The sequence below is a fragment of the Danio rerio genome, chromosome 6, assembly GCF_049306965.1.
Source record: "Danio rerio strain Tuebingen ecotype United States chromosome 6, GRCz12tu, whole genome shotgun sequence".
Classification (NCBI taxonomy): domain Eukaryota; kingdom Metazoa; phylum Chordata; class Actinopteri; order Cypriniformes; family Danionidae; genus Danio; species Danio rerio.
In genome coordinates this window covers 51,057,501-51,077,029 of record NC_133181.1, presented here as the reverse complement: position 1 = coordinate 51,077,029, position 19,529 = coordinate 51,057,501, and the positions used below count along the sequence as shown (strand labels likewise).

Genomic DNA, 19,529 nt, shown 5'->3' with positions numbered 1-19,529 from the left:
CAGAAATAACTATCTGACTAATTCTGAGATGACTTATTAATGTTTGTGCAATAACTCCAAAACAAAAGTCTAACAATTATAAAATATTTTTGATAAAGATGACGACAATAATAATAACAATGAATTACATTTCTCATTAGCTGCCTTGAATGTGCTTGAGAGTGAGTTATCTGCTATAAAAAGTCCGACTGTTAAAAATAAATTTATGGTTTGCATCAAACAAAAATGAAGCATTGCAGTAAGAAATGTTTATTTTGCACTATTGTTTTTATATGCATGTCAATTTAATATATAATATGTCTGCTACAAAACAAACAAACGACTTTAATAAATCATTCAATTCTAGGCTGAAAGCTGCAAAGCAGTCATCAGTAACTAAATAGAACAATAATATACTCCTCAAGAAAGAATAGACAAAAGGAAGAAAAGTCTCACTTCTATCACTCTTTAAAGGTTTAGGTTTCGGTTTGAGTCATTTTAAATGCTCAGTCTCGTTATGCGGTCATTTACAGTTTTCTGTGTTTGTGGGGAAAAAGCTGGCGAGTCAGCCGACCAGGAGAGAGCAGGAATCTCGCATTGACCACCGGCGCAATACCACTCTTTGTTATGAGCCGCAGATTCAGTTTAAACTTAGTAAAAGCTTCTTTGGCGATGATGTGTGCAGTGTTAGATTTTACATTTATAGCAGATATTTGCGCTGAACACGTACTGAATGCAACGTATCGAGATTCGGGCACCTTCTCCGAAAAAATCAGATTCATCTCAGCTGGCAGATCAACATTCAACACGTAATCGATGTCATCAGTATTTTTCACTCTTCCCCCGTTTGCATTTCCCACATTCTCCACACAAGCTTCCTGTTATCTGGCAGCGGAAAGCTTTCAGTGATTGACAGCTGATGTGAACTAATATAGCGGCAATATAATCGTCTTCTTGCAGATGTGGCTATAAGCCTCGCGGCTGTTGCCAACTACAGACATAGGCCAATCTTTAAATCTTGCGTCCTTCAGCCTGAGGTCCAAAAACTTGCATTTCCCCATGTTTTAATTTAATTACTGAATCAAAGGCGAGCTCACCTATATGGTTGGCAGCAAGCCAGCCGGGTACCTGCCGGTTTGTTTCAACGCGCGCGCGAACTCCACTTCACATGATAGCGTTCAGGTCCTACTCTCAACATATAAATAAATCCACCCAAAATTTAGAATAAATGCCTCCACTTAACACAAATTGAAAAACTGGGCTCGAAAATTTAATACCTCGTCAGATGACTTTCATTACTTTTTAATACTTCTTTTTAATGGCCTTCATTTTGACTAGTTTCATTTACTACCTTTTACAACTCCGCGAACACCCTGCTACATTAAAAAATACATTGTTATTACTTAATTATTAAACACTAATATCTGAGATAATTAGAGCCAAAGAGTTCATGTACTCAGGTCAAAAAGTTACCTCTAGACTACATGCACATAAATAATTAATTGTGCATAATCTAATTAAGTTATCTATTATATACAGTATAAGAATAACTATCCTAGTAAAACACAGAAAATAGTCCTTCTTGCTAATTTCTCGTTCTTCATTAAATAGTTTTTTCATACATATTATTACTATATGATTAAACAGTAATATCTGAGATAATTGGAGCCAAAAAGCTCATGTACTGAGGTCAAAAAGTTACCTCTAGACAATGTGGACATAAATAATTAATTGTGCATAATCTAATTAATATTCATGAGCTAAAGACACGTCATGTAATGATGTCACTGTATGCCTGTGAAACTGCAAGAAGCAAATAGACACTTGTGCCTACTTTTATACGCACGCTGTAAAAAATGCAGGGTTCCACACAATTCCTTTATGTTATTCTAACAAGTTGAACCAAATTGTACAAATTTAAGTTGATTGAACAATGAAATGTCAAGAATTGTGTTCTTTCAGTTAGTTTTAAATAAGTAGTTCGAGCAAACATGTATTTTTGAGTGCAATATACAGGCCAACCTGTACTAGTTATAAAAATATATATTTATAGATATCTAAATATTAAATCAGTCACTGAAACCCTTTAGACGACCACTTTATTCTACAAAACCTTTAACTACGTTTGACCTTCAGAAACAATAACAAAACCTCCTTTTACAAAAGATGCATGTTAGATTAGTATTTCTGAAAGCCTCTGCAGTCGTCTTTGGCAAACAAACTTGCTTAATTATTAAATATCTCATAAGAAGCATCTTCAACAGCACACAGCAGGTTCTTGACAGCTCATCATCCTTGACCAACCCTCTTATACTTCATCTGGAAACTCTTCCAGTTTCTTCCCTCACCCAAGGCCAAAGAAATCACTATTAATATCAGTCTCCCAGAAGGCATCTGTCCCTAAGCTAATGGCCTGCAGACAAGGAATTTATTGCCATAACAATATAACACATAAGACAACAACAAACATTTTCCCCAACATCAGCGTGTGAGGGTGACTGCAAATGTGATATTGATTTTATACAACAACAGAAAAATTATTTGAGTGAGCTGCGTTTTAGACAGATGTTACACAACAAGCAATATTTTTTGCTTTCTCACTTTAAATGGTGACTCCTGGGCTTCTATGTATAGATGAGCACCATAAAATAAACATGAAAGTCATCTGAAGACATTTTACAGCAGCTGTTAACGTCTAAATACAAACATATTTTAAAGCTGCAAGCGACAATAGGGGGGTTCAAGCATTTAAGGACATTTAATGCTTATTAAGTCTTTGACAAGGCAGAATTTATGACTGACATTAAAACACATCCACAATACTGTTTGACACTCTTTGCACTTACCCAGTCAGTGCAGACCACAGACACCAGCATCATGAAATGAGGAGGTTTTTCTTCCTTTCAGCCTGCGGTATGAACTTCCATTAAAACATAACTCTTCCAGCAGTTCATAGTTGCATCACGTTTGTCATGGAGGGTTTGCATGAAATGTTCGTGAATGAAAGTGAAAGTGCCAAACTGCAGTTTAAGTCCACAAATTAAAAATTAAACACCCGAACTTTCATTAAACTCCAGAGGAAATGAAGATTTGCACGGTGTCGCAATGACCTTAATCAAATGATACGCTATAACATGTAAAACTTGAAAGTAACACTCAAAAAGCAACTCATGTAAACACTTTAGTCTTATTATTCTCTTATCTAGATTAAAGCAAATAATTTGATTACTGATGTCCATGTAAAAGTAGTCAATGAGTTCACTTTACTCAAATGGCCTCCACAGTCACCAAAATCTCATTCCAATAGAGCACCTTTGGGATGTGGTGGAAATTCAACAAGAGATTTGCATCATAGATGTGCTTCCGACAAATCTGCAGCAATGCTATCTTGTCAATGTGGACCAAAATCTCTGAGGAATATTTTCAGTACCTTGTTGAATTTATGCCACGAAGGATTAAGGCAGCTCTGGCAAAAGGGGGTCCAACCCAGTAGTAAGAAGGTGTACCTAATAAAGTGGCCAGTGAGTGTATACCTCAGCAAATTAAAGTAAAGCCTACAGTACATAAATGGTTCATAGTTTCCCTAAGTTACTGCATGTTACAACATAAATACCTACCCAACTATAACACTACAATACTTTTAAATGTAACGTTCTGCAATCGCATACACAATCGTGCTACAGCATCTGTTTGGGTTTGAGCGTCTGCAGGTGCCGGCGAGATTCTTAATGTGTCTGCTATAGTCGCGTCTCCTCGCTGCTTGCTCTCATTCTCTCTCTTTCATTATTTATTTCTCCTCCCAGCTTCACTTGGCAGTTATTTTGTCAGGCTGTGTGGGAGACAAAATAATTGCCTCTATATTTTCCGAATTGATTTTCTTGTGCAAGTTTAATACAGTTCTCACTGCAGAGTCTGCTGACAGCCATTGTGCGCTAGCCCCCGTTTTATGCCATTTACATACTCGCAGGTATTTACAAAAGGCTTACATAAGTCTAAGTTTCATTACCGCTGCCTGATTGGAAGAGAGCTTTATTAATATCAGAGGGCAAAAGAGAGCAGTCCGCTCGCGTTTGTTTATTGTCACTTAGCGAATAATTGCGAATGTTGTGAATGAGCCAGTCACTACGTTATATTTGTTTACAGATACAGATGTTATAGTACAGCTCCTAATACAGAAGCTTAAATGAACACCACAAATAAGGTTTGGCAGACGCTATTTGCACTCAGGTGTAAACAGTAATCCATACCTGCTCCGCACATTTATTGCATAAACTAGCTTGTTTTGGATGTTATGGGGTGAATTATAAGTGGCAGTTTTAGAATTGCTGCAGGAAAAGGAAAAGTATTCGAAGACCATTAGCGAGATGTACTTACAATGGTTACTTTAAGAAAGCAATTGTGAAAATTTAACCAATGAGACATCAAAAAGCAGAAACTTCTGGTTCCAGTTGACTTTTGTTCTGATCGACAAAATGAACAATTTAAATCTAAATTAATAAATATTCACCACCATTTAATGAATTGTGGGTCCCAAATGGCTTTCCTGCTTCACAAAGCGTTTCAATTGCTCACACTTGATAATAAAGTGTGTTTGGCATCCTTATCCCGGGAGAAAGCCATGAGCTCTGAAGATACTCGAGCCCGGGGCTCCCTCCTGTTTGAAGGGCAAGAGGGGAGTTTGAACTCAGGTAGATTTCTCACCGGTTTATTTAGGATCTAAGATAGATTGTAGGGATTGCTATGGAGAGATAAACTGCTGACTGAAAGCATATGTACGATCCTGACTTAGAGCTCATCTATATTGACAATTTGGTTTAGTCAATTCACTTATGTTGCATGTCTTTAGACTGTGGAGGAAACCAGGGGAAACCCACGCAAGCACAGAAAGAATATGTAAATTCCACACAGTAGTGTTGACTGGCTTAGTATTGTCCGACTATCTGTACTATCTAGGAAAAGAAGGGGGGGGGGGGGGTTTAGGGGGAGGGGGATTCTTCAAGATGAAGCATACTAAGGTAAAAAACTTATTTATAGTGTGTTCGGATTCATCTGTCATGTAATGTAATGTGTATTTATATAGCGCATTGACTGTCCAAAGCGCTTCAAAATCATGCGGGGGGTCTCTCCACACCACCACCAGTGTGCAGCATCCACCTGTATGATGCAACAGCAGCCACAGGACAACGGGACCAGTGCGCTCACCACACACCAGCTATTGGGCCAATTTGGTGGATGAAAATGATTGGGAGGCCATGATCGTAAGGGCCGAATGAGGGACTTTGGCCAGGACACCGGGGTTACACCCCTGCTCTTTACGAGATTTGCCATGGGATTTTTAATGACCAGTCTGGACCATGGTTTAACGTCTCATCCAAAAGATGGCGCCCACTGACAATGTAGTGTCTCCTTTACTTTTACTGGAGTATTAGGACTCACACAGATCACAGGTTGAGCGCCCCCTGCTGGCTTCACTAACACCACTTCCAACAGCAACCTAGTGTTTCCATATGGTCTCCCGTCGAGGTACTGACCAGGCTCAGCCCTGCTTAGCTTCAGTGAGTAACCAGTCTTGGGCTGCAGGGTGATATGGCTATGGTTGATTGGTAAATCATGTGTTGGCTAATGTGGGACCAGCTGTGGTCAATCATAACCACATAATACTCTCAAAATTATTTTTTAAATAAACTTCACTTATACATGAATGCATTTTATAAAAACAAAACAAAAAATCTGGTTTTTAATTATCTAAATGCTTTAATTTTCACTTATTCTTTCTATTTTGAATTTGGTTTAGTCTTATTCTTGTTGCTTGTGGTTTTTAGTTATTGTTGATAATAACATTAAAGTTTTTTCTTGTTTCAAGTCACCTATTTTGAGTGTTCACACAGAAAGGATAATTGTGATATTTTCATAAAAAATACACATTGAAACCTTTTTCAAATTTATGCATTTTCATGCGTCTGTGGTGTAAATCACATAAAAAGTTTCTGGCTGAAAACGTTGGCATGTACACGGCCCCTAAAGCCGGATTTCCACTTTGAAATGTTCTGTTTTATCAGTCTGCTGAATGTTGATTAAACCAAAGAATCTGAGAGAAACCTCAGCTTCACACCGATGGCGGCCGAATATAGGCCCTGGCCCTGGAGAACCAGAAACCAGGACAGCCAGAGAGAAAAAAAAAAGCTGGCTGAGAGAAGAGGAAAAACCAGAAAAAAAAAGAGACAAATGAAAAAGAACGGCGGCCTTTTCATCCACTCGCCTGCCCACTCGCGTCGCTGCTCTTCCCACTTCATCCCTCCATCTCAAAGGGGTGGCGCTCGCCGGGACCCGAGAGAATGAAGGAAGAAAAAAAAGAAGGAGATTGAATGGAAAAAAAGGCTGGAAATTTGTCTGTCGAACATCACACCTGGGTTGAGTTCCAGCTCTGGCTTGTCAGGGAAAGCAAAGGCCACTTATGGAAGAGAGAGAGAACAAGATTGGGGAATGCATTAGAGAGACCTGACACTCTCTCTGCGATCATTGAAGAGCCAAAATCTCCAAATACAGTAGTCCTTGCACCAGCCTGTATCACAGTGATGTATAAACTACACCAGTGTTTCTCAACCACATTCCTGGAGGACCAACAGCTCTGCACTAAACAGTGTGCAACTATTAAGCGATTTCACTATTAACCACGTTTCAATTCATCACAGTTATTTAATCGTAAAAGCTTCTCAACATCGTGTTTCTGGATGAAACAAAACTGCTACAACTTAACAAAGTTATGCCAACTGTGTACTAGTTTTAAGTTCCAAGCTTATACACAACACGCATACACATTGGATTAAAGGCTGATTTTAACCAGGGCTGAGGCTATTAACAAAGTGCCATTCACATATCCTGTCTTGAGCATGCGTAAGTTTGTATTTCCAATGGAGGTGCAGGGCTCCCATATTGGCAGAGAGGAAAAAAGGAAAACACCAAACAATTTTGTAATTTAGTTGATCCAAATTGCCTTTCAGACAGAGGTCCAACAGCCTTTGACTACATTTGTTTTCTTTAAAAGGGAAATACTTAGCTAATATGAAGCTTAGATTTACATAAGACAAATACTATTTTTAATTTTTAATAATTGTTCTGTCATTTATTTTAAGTAAAAAATTATGACTTATGTCTAAATGCCAAAACAAAGTTCACTTATTTTTAAGTCAAAAGAGAAATGGACTATTGTTTGTTTTTATTATATTTTGTGCTGTACTAATTGGTTACTAAACTTATTAAACTGGTTCCATGAAGTTTCATGATTTTGCTTAACTGGTAAAAAAGTAAAAAAGAAAAAAAGTAAAAAAACTGACTGAAATTCAACAGAATATGTTTAACAATCACCTATATGATGTTATATACATTATATACAATATCAACACACTATTATTGTACAAATCTTTCCGTCTGCTTGTTGTTGTATTTACGTTATTTTACCAGTTCTTTGTGACCATGTGTTTAAAGTCAAGTTTATTTCTAACCTAATTTCGAGAGGAGCATGTGCTTATAACTGATCATAGCTAGTCCCGCATTAGCTAAGGCATGATTCAGCAATCAGATGATTCCTAACTCACAATAAATAACCAGAGTTTCTTAAATTAGTTATCTTCGTCTTAAAAAATCACCCCTTCCACGCCCACTCCTTCACCCTTACCTTTATAGCATGGCACGTAGGCCCAGCGGTTAGCACTGTTGCCTTACAGCAAGAATTGGTAAGTCACTGGTTCAAATCCTTATTAGGCCAGTTGTCGTTTCTGTGCAGAATTTACATGTTCTCCACATGCTGCAGTGGGTTTCCCCCGGGTTCTCCGGTTACCTCCCACAGTCCAAAAACAAAGTTGTAGGGATATTGGATTTTGTTTGGAAATGAAAATCAGGTTGACGTGAGAACCCAACATAAGGCTGACGTAAACCTGATTTTCATTTCCAAACAAAATCCAATATCCCCACAACATTGTTTGCTTATGTCCAACCTAAAATCAACCAAATATCAACATCTAATGATGTTACAGCTTGACGTTGTGTGGACATTGCCGCTATGACATCTATCAGACGTTGGATTTTGGTTGCCATTCCTGACAAATAAATGTCAGTATTTGACGTTAATATGACGTTGGTTTTGGTCACTTTTCAACACATCCTAAAATCAACCAAATAGCAACATCTAATGATGTTACACCTTGACGTCGTGTGGATGTCACCACTATGACATCTATCAGACATTGGATTTTGGTCAATTTACAAAACAACCTAAAATCAACCAAATATCAACGTAATTTGATGTCGTCACTGGACGTCAAAATAACATTATCCTTAGACGCTGGCTAGACATTGAATTTTGGTCACCTGACGTCATGACCTAAATCTAACCTAACGTCTTAAGATGTTGTGTGCCTGCTGGGATGTGAATTGATCTAAATTAGCACTATAGTCTAGCTCTTAATGTTACTTCGTTATCCAATAGTCACAATAGTTAAAATATGACTGATAAAACAATGACTTGGAAAATAAGTCAAGAAAAATAAGAAATACACACAAACATCTAAAAATAAAACTATGGATTTTTTTAGTAATGTACAAGATGACAAATATATGCACTTTTTTATATATGACATTACTTGTTAGAAAGCTCTAAAACAGGTAGTCTACCACAGAATAATGTGCATTGCCAGCTGGTGTGATAATGAGGAGAGAAAGTGAGGAGTGGTTAACAGGCACGCCAGATGCAAGGTGCACATACTGTCAAAGACAAATCATCTCTAAACCAGTTGTTCGCATGATCCAATTTCTCAAAACTACTTTTCTAAACAACAGGAGAACCACAGTATTGTGATCACATCAAATGCCAATATCGTGTTTTTGATGTGCAATATGGTACTGAATGATTCATGATGTTAGCTGATATTTACACACACATACACACACAAACATGATAATCCCATGATTCATTACGTGTTAACCTTATTTTTTAAGATGTTTTGATTTTGTTCTACCTGTAGAATCATTGTTAGTGGCATATTCAGATATTGAACACAATAAACACCTTCTTCTTTGCTGCTAAATTATTTATTTTCAACTAAATATCCACCTTTTCCACTGTGATTTTAACTCTATATGTCTCTCGTTAATGTATTTGTAAATAAGAAAGCATTGATCTTTGATATGTGTGATGTTGGAAGGATTTGAAATAAACTGTGAACCAATTCCAACTATTTATCAGTTCATTAAATCAAATAGGTTAGAATGGTGATTTTTCATTGTCTACCGGCTTAGTCCCTTTATTCATCAAAGGCCGTCACAGCAGAATGAACCCCAACTTATCCAGGATAAGTTTTACACAGCAGATGCCCTTCCAGCTGCAATATATACATATATATATATATATATATATATATATATATATATATATATATATATATATATATATATATATATATATATATATATATATATATATATATATATATATATATATATAATTAGTACTTATAAAGTACATATTCCACATAATTGTACTCTACAATTTATCTTATTTCATTCTACATCCCTAAACCTACCTAAAACCTAAACTCAACTATACTACCATAGCAACTATTAATAAGCTATCATTATTCATACTATTAAAAATTATATTATTTATACTATTAATAAGGGGCTGCATGATGGTGCAGTGTGTAGCAAATCGCCTCACAGCAAAAAGGTCACTGGTTTGAGTCTCGGCTGGGTCAGTTGGCATTTCTGTGTGGAGTTTGCATTTTCACCCCGTGTTCGTGTGCATTTCCCCCACAGTCCAAAGACATGCGGTCCAGGTGAATTGGGTAAGCTAAATTGTTCGTAGTGTATGTGTGTGAATAAGAGTGTATGGGTGTTTCCCAGTGGTGGGTTGCAGCTGGAACGGCATCCGCTGCGTAAAACACATGCTGGATAAGTTGGCGGTTCATCCTGCTGTGGAGATCCTAGATTAATAAAGGGACTAAGCCGAAAAGAAAATGAATGAATACTATTAATAAGCTAATAAACTATTAATAAGCAGCAAATGTGGAGTTTACGGAGGCAAAGTAATAGTGGTTTATTAATAGTGAGAAGTGTGCCTTAAAATAAAGTCCAAAATGGATAAGTATACTTCACAGAAGTCTTCCTATGATTTGTATCTGGCATGATCTGCCTAAATGGGCACTTAGAGGATTTTAGTAAGGAAAATCTTTCTAGGACTAAATTAACTTTTAAACAGGGATATGACCTACAGCCTATCTTCATAATCACTGGAATGCCCAGTGTTCATTCATTCATTTTCTTTTAGGCTTAATTCCTTTATTAATGCGGGGTCGCCACAGCGGAATGAACCGCCAACTTATCCAGCATATGTTTTACGCATCGGATGCCCTTCCAGCTGCAACCCATCTCTGGGAAACATCCATACAGACTCATACACTACGGAGAAGTATGTTTATGTTTAACTAACAAATATCAGTACAATATAAGTTTATTAGTTCAATAATGTTAAAAAAATGTAATCCTGATGAATGGAAATTTTAAATGCGATTAGAATATATAAACTTTATTAGGCCTAAATATTGTTCTAGAGTGTGAAGTAATAATGCTAAAAATCAGCTTTTCATCACTGCCTAGATGAATTTTTTTAATATATTTATTAGAAAACAGTTATATGCTGCCAAGAAAAACATTTTGAAGTCATGGATCAATGATAAACCCTCTTCCATGAAAGCTGGCATTCAATCATTCAAGAGACTGTTCCGCTGGAATATTTAACATGTCTTAGCCACTCCACAACTGATGCATTTATACGCACTTGGTCACCATATTTAGACAATATAAACCTTGGCGTATGTGACATTTTGAAACTCGGAATGACATAACGTCCTCATCGATATTCATTCATGTGTGTTCTGTTTTCATCCAACTTCTCACTGGTCCAGCCATATTGTATACCATGTGCAGGGCTAGACGCAATCTTCGAAGGTTTTTTGTTATTTCTGTGGAGAATTTGGGTAGAAATCTGCAGATTTCTGCGGAATTATTTTGGGAGTATCCAGAGGAGTATCATAACTAAAACCTTAATATATGAAATAAAAAGTAACACATTTTTAACTTTTATTTAATGTTTAAAATGTAAATCCAATTAGATTCACTTCGTTTGGTAAACAAAGCAAGTCTCTCATATAATATCTCTACTAAAAGACAGAACATACTACTTAAACTGTTGTACATAAATCATACAGTATGAACATTTTCATATTAGTCAATAATATTGCTGTAATCATTAAAAAAACGGAATAAATTTAGATTTACACATTTACTAAAGCAAATAAACAGAATTAAAATTATTGGGCTAAAGATTTGCAGAAATCTGTGGAATTCTGCGGAAAATCTGCAGAAAATCTGCTGAATTCTGCAGTGCAGATTCCGTGTGGGCCTAGCCATGTGTATATTTCTGTATATGCAGTTTTGTTTTGTGTCTGGCATTTCATGTTGTGTTTGTAGTTTTGTTTTTTGTATGTCCAAAAAGAAAAACACGTTCAAAAAAAAATTTAATAAAAAAAAGGCGGGGGGGGGGATAATAGTTATAATAAATGGTAATAATTTTCTAAATATTGATCAAATAACTGAAGCCATCCTGAGGCTCCACAGACGTCTTTCAAAAACATTCACAAATCTTTTAAAACTTCAGATATACAAGCGTGGTCTATGCATACGTTGGAAAGTCGTCATGTAGAAAGTTCTGTGTAATGAGTTTCATGTAAGTTCACGAGAACATGTTCAGTTGAGAGCATGAATCAATAGCAACATCTGTCTGGTGTCAAAATGCACAGTAATTGTGAAATTGTGGGATTACTTTCACTCCAAGATCCGCATGTGTTCTTTGACGTTTAATTATGTGCGTGCCAGTGTTTCCTGTACAGCAGCATGACAAAATAAATTATGTTTTATCCCAGTTGTGAGTTTGCAGTCTGAATTGAATGTGATGGCATAAAAAAAGCATTGCATTTGCTTCGCTGGCTGCATGAAAATAAACAAAACTAGTGTACAGTAGTCCAACTCATGATTCATAATTCATTTAATGATTCCAAGTAATATACATTTACTGTGATAGTTGTACTGTGAAACTGGTCAGCATAACTGTATTATTATTATTACTTATATTAATTGCAATAATAAAAACAGCCCATATAAGACATGGCTGCATGGGTGGTTTCTACTTAAAATGAATTCTGTAGGAAACCCATGGTGTGTGTGCACGCTTTATTTGATTGGCAGGTCTTTTCCACTTGGCTGACACACATTGAGAAAGCGGAAATACCAGCAGGAGAGAAGGAACATCAGGGTTGGCGTCTCAAACACACAGAAAAAAAAAAAGATTGAGGGAGAGGAAGAGGAGGCGTTCGTAGCCGTCTATGATTTGTCCACAGCTTTTCAGGGGAAGTAAACACGGTTCAGGCTGTCAAACAGACAGGAGGCCATAGAGAAGGAAAAAAGAGAGCATGTCTGGTTTCGGAAATGTGGGCAGCTCTTCCTTCTGATAAGTAGAGCAGATCTCTTCCAATCTTTGCGTTTCTCTTTCTCTCACGTTAACATTTCCCCCCCCCCTCTGAACTCCTAGTGATGGTTGCGTAGCTCTGAGAAATTAGTCACCTCCACAGATGCAGAGGCGCTGCGGATAAGCCATTGTCTTCTCTCTGCTTACATAATAATTCTTGACACTGTCTCAAAAAATGTTGCTTGGGAATCCAACCCACCGTAATGCCTTGTGGAAAAGGGAGAATTGGAAGTAAAACCTGGGGAAATTTGTCTAGATGCAACCCCAGAGAACATAATGACTGAAAGGTTTTTACCACAATGTGACAGCAGGGTTTCCATACTAATGCGAAGTGAATCTTTTTAAAGTTTGTAAAAAAACCTAAACAAAAATCCTAAATCTGAATTGGGTGCACTTCCATCAAGTTATTAGAGTGGCTGACTGTAGTATTGGTAACCTAGCAACCAACAGTAAACAAGGCAAGCATAATGGAGACAGCTGATTGGTCATGTGGGTTTAATTGAAAGTAAAACCTGGGGGAATTTGTCTAGATGCAACCCCAGAGAACATATAGAGAGAAAAGATTTTACCAAAACACGACAGTAGCTGGGTTTCATTTATTCATTTATTTTCCTTGGCTTAGTCCCTTTATTTATCAGGTGTCGCCACATCGGAATGAACTGCCAACTATTCTGGCACATGTTTTATGCAGTGGATGCCTTTCCAGCCACAACCCAGTACTGGGAAACAGCCATACACTCTTGCATTCACTATGGCCAATTAAGTTCATCCAATTCACTTATACCAGATGTATTTGCACGGTAGGGAAAACTGGAACCCCAAGAGGAAACCCATGCCAACACAGGGAGAACATGCAAACTCCACACAGAAATGCCAACTGGCCCAGTCAGGACTCGAACCAGTGACCTTATTGCTTTGAGGTGAGAATGCTAACCACTAAGCCACTAAGCCACCCCAAATCTTTTCAAAGTTTGCAAAAAAAGTTAAAAATAAATCCCAAATCTGTATTGGGTGCACTTCCATCAAGTTGACTGAGAAGAATGACTGACTGTAGATTTGGTAACCTAGCAACCAACAGTGAGTGAGGCAAGCATAATGGAGACAGCTGTTTAGTCACATGGTTTTAATGTCAGAGTTGTTCTGTTGTTTCCATCATCCACTATTCACAATAACCCTTTTTTAAATACGCCCAAAAACCACCTAAGTATGTATATAAACTATTTTGAAACTTCAATTATAATTTTTAAAGATTTATTAATCAGATTTTTGAGAGAACAAAGAGAAAATAACAGTGCAAATTGAAAAAAATATATATAATAGTACAAAACTAATAAAAAATAAATAAAAATAAAACACATTATAGGCCTCATATTGTGCAACACAGTATATGATGTACATAAACAATATACGATGTGCATTCATTTTACAAATTAAGCATATAATTAGATCAGTTCCAAAAGTTGAGTTTGGCAGCATGGTGTATTAAGTAAAATAAATAATATCAATTATTTTTTATTTAGAAATGTGCAGATTCCATCACTCATTTCTCATGCAATACTTCAAAATGTGCATTAACAGAGGCTGATGGAAACCCAGCTCATGACAAGTGTCATATTGCCTAAAGTAAATGTGCACTGGCATCTGAGCTGAGCTGTGAAATTAACTTGCTATATTAGGATTCTGCCACTTTGGTCTTGTTAATTCTTGTTTTGGTGGCAGAGTCTGGACACTAGTCCTGTCATGTCAGGTATGTTGTGCTCGGCTCGAGTTTTGTCAGGTCGAGCATTCATATTTTCTGTCATTGTCTGTCTTTGTCTTTGTATGATGTATGTTTTTAGCCCTGCAATTGAGTCCTCATCCTTGCCCAACCTCAACCATGACATACTAAACATCAAAATCCCATGTGCTAGTTTAAACCTTCTCTCTGTACTGTATACTGTATGTGTTGTATTTACTTTTATCAGTTGAGAACTCATGAAGAGTTCAATGTAAAAAATGCAGGGTTCCACACAAATCCTTCATTCTGTCCTAACACAAATGGATTAAGTTAACTTAATTGTTTTACAAATGTAAACGATTTGAACATAAAACTATTGCATTGCCCCAAAAAACCCTAAGAACTGTGTTGGTTCCACTCGTAATAAATAAGTACTTGTATTGAACAAGCAGCAAAATAATTTCTTAAAGGGTTTTGAGCTTTTGAGAGTCAAAATGACAGCTATTTCTCAGTCAATCACATAAATGAAGATCTGCTGCAAGGACACACACTTCTGACACCTGCACTGAATTGTAATTTATGACAAGAACACCCAGGCATGCTTAAGCATTGTGCACACTTTGTGACACCAACTATTTTGCTTAGTATTTTGCTTAGTGTAAATCTATTTGGCCCATATTTCATTAGAACCCCGGAGTTCATTTGCAAGCAAACCAAGACCGTCTTTTTTAATGGTGTTGGTCCGCTTGTTTGGTGCACATCAAATTTGATCGGCAGCATTCACACTTATTAAAATAAACAGGATTAACAGCAGAGTTCATTATAATCGAACCAAACCTGCCAAGTGTGAACACATCCTAAGAATCCCAATTATTATGAGCCTGTGGAGAGAAAGAGCATGCCTATTGCAAAACCCGAATCTCTGAGGTGATATGATGGTCATTTTTGTGCATTGCTGGTTGCTAGGTGGTTACTCACTGGCATAAGTCAAAAGAGCCCTGTCTCTAGGATATTATAGCTTTAGATATGACTTAATCCTTCAGTGTAAGTCTGTGGGATTTTTTTTTTATACCACTTTTATTTCCTCCGCCAGGTGAATAGGAGTTTAATTGCTCAGAGAAAGAATATTACATCTCCTCTCAATTAGCCATATGAGCAAATGTGCAAAGCCTTTCTGTCTTTATGGGTACAACAGCTTGTTAGCAGGGCAGTACCCTTTAAAATGTGTCAAATTCCTGCAAGCTCATTTCCAAAAAACCCTATTTTTTAAATATATCTCCCTCAGACATTTAAATTAGATATGCAAAGGGCACACAATGTCTTTTGGTTGTCTTGCATTCGTGTAGTGTTCAAATGGCAGATGTGAGAGGGAATATTTTAAAAGTCATAAGCAGAATGAAATACTTCCCAACTTACCTTGAGTTTTATGCATGAATAACATTTTCTGTGTATATATTTAAACATATATTTGAAACTATCTGTAATTATAGTGTAATTAGTTAACAGTAAAATTAGTGGTGAATGTCGACCGAAATAAGTCTTTTTTAATAATTATGAAGATTCAATCACAAAATTTGTTTTTTACAAAATGAATAATACAAACAGGGAAGAATATTACATTATATTACAGTCAAATTTATTTTTGCAAGAAAGTAATAACATAGTTCATATGTTCAAATAAAAATATTACACGATTTTGGAAATATATCTTGTCTGTGGCAATGTAAAAAAATTTTTTAAATGTTTTAAACTTCCATATCAGCCCTGTAGTTGGTGAAGTTTCCAACACAAGCACATTGTGGATATGTACCCCTGTCTACATTTCTGAAGAGCACGAATTATGTAGCAAGAGGTACATCTGGTTGCATTTCGTCTTTAAAACAAATGCTATGGGGTAGGGTTGGGCCGATTGCTGATGGGCAATAGACAACACGATGCTGAGCCGGCATCGCCGATTCTGCACCCTACCCCCATCGCAAACCCGCTAGCAAAAAATACACACTTAGGCCCCGTTTACACGAATACGTCTTAGTGTTAAAATGGCATTTTAAAACAAAAATGATCCACATCCAGACCCTGTTTTACCAAGCATTTCTAAATAGCCCTCCAGCCGCTGAAAACGCACATCACATGACTACACACATACACAGCCACACACACACACTCTGTCATGCGCTCGTTTGAACTCCTGTGATCAGCGCAGGTCGAACAGTTTATCAAGGATGTACCGCTGGATCGCATCTCATAGTTGTTAAACGTGATATTCAGACATCCCAAATCTCCCAGAATTTCTGGGAGTCTCCCGCAAATGCATAGAGACTCCCGGATGCCAGCAAACGAGTGATAATCTCCTGGAAATTGCGAGTCTCCCTCCCAGTCCTTAAATAAGTTGCCATGTTTCACATTAGACATCGTAAAATATCAAATTGGTCGACTTCACTCAACCCTACTATGGGGTGGTATAACGTCGTCGATGGCTTTTGTTCATTTTAGCTCTACCAGCTGACCGCTTACCTCCACACGTGTATATCATACATATATAGTATATATTGCGCCCTCTGGTCGATTTATGCAAAAAGAGGATGCGCAAGAAAAAATTGAGATCAGTAAAAAGCGTACACAATGGTCCCTTGGTACGTATCCATAATGAGCCTGGGTTGGAAGATTCTCTGGAGGACGCAAAACTTTTGCGAATGAACACATTGTTTTCATGAAGACATCTAAAAGTTTTTTGCAAAATGGATGCAATGTCTCTCAGATGAATGCAAAGGTTTTATGAACAAACCTTTTATGTTTCATCAAATGCAAAAAAGTCACATTTTTGCACAAAAAAAAAAAAATTGAACTCAGGGTTTCTCAGAGAAACTCTTTGGGGGTATGATGAGATATCATGGCATCATCAGCACGTGTGCCACCGGCCTTTTGCAATGCTTACATGTTTATTCTTGAATACGCTGTATTAATATAGTTCTTTCATTTCATTTTTTTCAAGTAAAAACTGATTTCAAGTATACACTGCCATATTTCTGTTGACTAAAAGTTATTCAACAAAAATTAGAACTGAACATTTCTTTAAAATCTCATCTCGTCTTGTCATGCAAATGCAAAAGTTGCAAATGCATAGTTTTCTGAAAAATGCTAAAGTTTCATGAGCAAGTGCAAAATTATTTGCAAGATTTCACTAGAGAAAACAAAAGGTTTGCCCTTTTTGTTAGAAATATTTTCTCTCAGTCTTCCTCATTAAGATGTCCCTTTAGGCTCTCTGTAGGAAATAGTCTTAAAGCATCAAACGGTAAAACATGCAACAAAGCACATCTTATATTTCCAGCATTTTATTAAAATAACACAAGCCGCTTTCACCTGCAGAACTTGACATTCATCCAGCTGTAGACAAACAAGCAAAAGCCTAAATCTATGACTTCTGTGCTTTAATAACGTCCTGAAACAGTGAACAGACTTCCAAAACTCTAGTCATAGTTCATCCAGAAACAACAATTTTGCTCCTATTTACTCATCCTCAAGTAGTTTCAAACCTTTATGAGTTTCTTTCTTCTGTTAAACACAAAAGAAAACCTGAAAACCTGCACTGACCTAAAAACATGAATTAAAAACTAATACAATGGAAGTCAATGGTTACAGATTTCCAACATTTTTCAAAATATCCTCTTTTGCTTTTAACAGGAGAAACTCATAAAGGTTTGAATCAAGCAAAGTAGGAAAAAGAAATCCTTAATAGTAAAAAAACAAATACAATGGACGTCAGTGGTTAAAGGTTTCTAACATTTTTTTAAATATCTTCTTTTGTCTTTAACAGAAGAAACTCATAAAGGCTTAAAACAAATAAAGGAAGAGAAAATGATGACACAATCACTGTTTTTAAGTAAACAATCCCTCAAACTTCACCAATCATTCACAAATTAAATACATTTGGAATACAGCTGAAAACCTGTAGCCATTGACTTCCATAGTAGGAAAAATAAATACCATAGAAAGTCAATAGTTACATATTTCCACCCTTTTTTAAATATCCTCTTTTTTATTTAACAGGAAAAACTCATAAAGGTTTGAAACTAGCAAAGTAGGAAAAATAAGAGTTTTCCAACATTTTTCAAAACATCCTCTTTTTTTATTTAACAGAGGAAACTCATAAAAGTTTGAAACAAGTAAAGGAAGAGTAAATAATGACACAATCACTGTTTTCAAGTAAACAATCCCTCAAACTACACCAACCATTCACAAATTAAATACATGTGGCATACAGCTGAACACCTGTAGCCATTGCCTTTCATAGTAGGAAAAATAAATGCCATAGAAAGTCAATGGTTACAGACTTCCACCATTTTTCAAATTATCCTACTGAGGTTTGAATCAAGCAAAGTAGGAAAAAGAAATGCTTAATAGTAAGAAAAACAAATACAATGTATGTCAATGGTTAAAGTTTCTAACATTTTTCAAAATATCTTCTATTGTTTTTAATAGAAGAATCTGATAAAGCCTTGAAACAAGTAAATGATGACAGAATCACCGTTTTCAAGTAAACAATGCCTTAAAACAGCTGAAAACCTGTAGCCATTGACTTCCATAGTAGGAAAAATAATAACCTAAGAAAGTCAATAGTTACAGATTTTCACCATTTTTCAAAATATCCTCTTATTTATTTAATTTATTTAATAGAAGCCATAAAGGTCTGAAACAAGCAAAGTAGGAAAAATTAATACTTAGTAGGAAAAATAATACTGTGGAATTCAGTGTTTACAACAGGTTTCTAACATTTTTAAAATATCTTCTGTCTTTAACAGAAGCAACTTATAAAGGTTTGAACAAGGAGAAGAACAGAAGAAAATGATGACAGAATTATCGTTTCGAAGCATTCCCTTAAACTTCTTACAAAATAAAAGACCTGTAAATCTCAGCATACACACGAACTGCCACGACGGTCAAATGATCTGTGAAAACAACCACATATTGTGTGTTCGACAGCTAAAACCTACAAACTCGATTAAACCATGAAGGATTTGACTTCCCTCCTCTGCAAAAAAAAAAACAAAAAAAAGTGCCAGCGATATGAAATCTCTTTCTGATGGCTTGTTAGGCTTTCAAACGGCTCCATTTCAGCTGCCGAATTGCTAGGATCCTCACATCTAGTCTTATCTCTGCATGAAGCTATAGCACATTCCCATATACATATGAGAGAAAACGGCTTGATCAAAAGGCCCGTGCGCCCAAAGCTGCCCTTGAGCCAAGTCCAACTCGTGG

At 36.5% G+C, this 19,529-nt stretch overlaps 1 protein-coding gene across 1 annotated transcript in view; it reads right to left on the bottom strand.

Moving 5' to 3' along the window:
- The window catches only part of tafa3a (TAFA chemokine like family member 3a), a 203,146-nt gene that overhangs the window by 147,017 nt on the left and 36,600 nt on the right, over positions 1 to 19,529 (bottom strand). The window lies entirely within an intron of this gene.